We start from the raw sequence: 3,552 nt of genomic DNA, 5'->3' as shown, positions 1-3,552 counted from the left end.
ATCAATGTGCACTTTACATTGTTATTACTTCTTAATAACCTGTTTGAAAGCAATACATTCTAATGAAGTACTTTTCTTTACTTTCATTATAATTATAAAGTAACAATACTTTAACTTGAGTGCGGTTTCTGGTTACTCTACCAACCACTGTTTGAACGCTCTATGTTTAGGTGTGGTTCAGCATTATATTTAGTTCTCTTTCCCTCTTCCAAGGAGGTTATTTTCATCCGTGTTTGTTTGTTCCAGTAAAAAAAACTACAAAAGTTTTCTATAAAGTTTTGTGTAGCGGCGAGACATGACCCAAGCAAGGACACAATCAATTTTGGAGCAGATCCAGATAAACAGGCAGATCCCTTTCTATAGGGCTTCAGCCTTGGGGGAGGTATGTGCTCTCTGAGTGCTCTTCTAGTTGGTATGTTTGTTTGTTGGTTAAAACTATCATTTACACCATGACAGGAGGATAAGAGGGGACGTTGAGGCAAAAAATGTGAGGGCACCTGAAGGAGCAGTATGGAGGCCTTTCTGTTATTTTCTGTTGTTTTTCTTATGCCTGAAGAAGAGGTCACCATTTACTTCAACTGTATCAGATTTTGCTGCAACTCTGTTTACCCCTGAAACTCTAGAAGTGTTTTGTGGACTCAAACACTTCACCCACTCCTCCATCTGCGTAGGAGCTGATATTTAGATCATGAGTTACACTGGAATAAGAGCAACATAACACAACATGCAGGTTAAATTCACGGTCAAGATAATCTGTCCACGGTCATCAAAGCTAATTATGGCTGTCATGAAAACATTTGCAAAGTGGATCATTGTGATTTTCATGTTTTAAACGAACTTCAAATATTCCCAGACTCCATCTGGTTGAGGACATTCCCCCCCCCACACACAGATGTTAAAGAAACAAACGATTTCAGCGTCTCAGTGTCCCTCTGCAGAAAGGGAGGGTTTCTATAAAACCACCTTACCAGGAATTAAACATTTAAACTAAAGTATCATGCACTTCTCCCCGTTCCTCCTGATTCCGCTGCAGCCGTTAATTAGATAACAGAGTGAACCACATGTTGTCTCAGCTGCCAATTAGGTAACAGCTCATGCGTGAATGAGGAAACAGTGAGGGGTGGTCAGGGCTATCTGGGCCGTGTGATTGGTGATTGGCTGGCTTTCCCTCGCAGATGAAGGAGCAGCACCTCAGAGAGGGGAGCAGCCAAGAAGAAGAAAAAAAAAAAAAAGGAACAAGTGGTTAGGTAAGTGCCCGACCAAAAGTTATGCAACACCCATCGATCGAGGAGTGTAAACATACAGCAGAAGCCACTTACCCGGCCTGAAGTTTGTGTTCTGGTGGCTTGCTGTCCCTGCCTTGGAGGCCGCGTCTCCAGACACCCCTGATGTTTTAGCAGGTAAATCATCCGCGGTGGAGTGGATTTACACAGTCGGGCTTGGCTCCGGTGCATGTGGTAGAGCGGATAAAGAAAAGCTCCCATCACTTGCATTAGTGACCCGACTAAATTCACCCCAAATGTCAGAGCCTCCTCTAGCATTTGTTCCAGGAGGTCCCACTACGTAATGTGGAATTTCCTCACTTAACCAACATGAATGGACCCGGCTGGTTTTTTCAGATGGCGGAAAAATACTCCAGACAGTAAAAATACCAAGTCTGATCTCGGCCAGCTGTGGTGGGTCAACCGTTTACCCAAATCTGTGGTGTCCCTTACTCCCCAAGATGTTTTTAATTATTTATATCGGATCTAAAACATTCTGCTGACACTTAAAGGAGCCATAAAATGCTTCATCCAAGAAGCACACAAAACATTATGGAAAAAAGGCTGCTGGCTTTACCGCACTGGAAAACTGGAGCAACTCACAACCAGGAGCCTGACCCAGTCTGGGAAAAACGATCCTTACATCCCAACAGAGGGATGTCATCATGACGCAAGTTAAGGTCAGTGCAGTGGAAAATATGAAGCAGAAACAGTTTTTACATGTTAGGCTTCTTTTCTGCATCATGCAGTTGTGTAATAACAGAACAATTTATCAAAGATTTATAATTTGTTCCCATTTCTCTTCTGAAAGGAAGGGGTTCAGTGTAGTATTGTAAAAGTATACTGCTGAGAGGATGGGGAATTTCCCCTGAGCTCAACACAAAAACACACAAACACACACACTAATCAAAACCACCTTCGAGCATAAAAATCCACGTGTACTCAACGTATAACTTCCTGGAGTCTCCACAGTCATCTGCCAACTGGACATGCTGACGTCCATGCTCACACACACACACACACACACACACACACACACACACACACACACACACACACACACACACACACACATACAATAATGGTTAAAGAGACAGCGTGCTGTGTCATGGATGTATGACACATAAATCACAGATGTTATTTTATCTGCTTTCCCTCTCTCTTACACACACACCCACACCCACAGCCACCCACCCACCCACCCACACAAACACACACACACAGACACACACACACACACACACACTTTTCTTTGGATAGCATTTGATCAATGCCTTAAATAACAATGTACTGACATCGAAGAAACAGTTATTTCAAGCGTTTGGAGACGGAGCACATTCCTGAAGATGACCAGTCAGCACAACATAAACAACACACACTGCACGGCCGGGTGATGTCAAACATCCCAACAGCTGTGTTATCATAGGTTATCGGTGTAACAGTGGAGCAGAAAACACACACACACTGCTCAGTATTCCCCAAAGAAGCTACTTCACAACCTCTCTGTTTTTTTCTTCTTCCAATAATGTTAATTGTTCTGTTTACACTGAAGCCAAAGAGAACGATGCTTTGTCTTGCTTGTATAGTTCTGGTTTTACAACAGGAACTATATGAGGGATTCTGACCACACAGGGATGCACATGCAGGTACTCACATGAATGTACATGCCCAGTCCCGGTGTAAGTAAAATGCAAACGTGCACACACCATGCCCCCGGGTTGTTATCCGAGGCGGGTCCGAGCGAGGGTCTCAGGGTTATTGGAACGTCATTTCACAGTTTTTTTGAAAAGGGGATCAGATATGCAATTCCTCCTGACCTCGCTCCTCGCTGCTTCCCCTCGGGCTCCGCGGCAAATGAACAGGGTCGCCATGGTAAAGCCGGCCCCACCAAACGGCTGATCTGCCGAAGGCGACCTGGCGGCGAAGTCGATTTTGATCTATGTGGAACCAAAATGCAATAAACAGCACATCAGACTGTGATTGGTTTTTATGTCTGTCACCATGAAATAACAGCGAGGACTTGGAGGAGACTTTCTTCACACACTGGAACATCTGGAGAGCCGTGGTGCTTCGTTTGGGGGCGAGAGAAAAGGGAGAGATGAGTTTAGTGGTAAATGGAGAGTCTCTCGCCTCCATGTTTTGTGTGAAACAGTTTCCGATTTTTAGCACCTTCTCATTGCACCTCCATTCACACGTTGACCCCTTTTTCAAACCACTGCTGACAACCGCATAACCCTGTAATAGAGGGTGTCAGGAGCAATCTGGAGACATCGCTCTCTGGGAGGCCTCC

This window comes from Pleuronectes platessa, chromosome 8, assembly GCF_947347685.1.
Source record: "Pleuronectes platessa chromosome 8, fPlePla1.1, whole genome shotgun sequence".
Classification (NCBI taxonomy): Eukaryota; Metazoa; Chordata; class Actinopteri; order Pleuronectiformes; family Pleuronectidae; genus Pleuronectes; species Pleuronectes platessa.
This window is presented reverse-complemented; position numbering follows the sequence as displayed.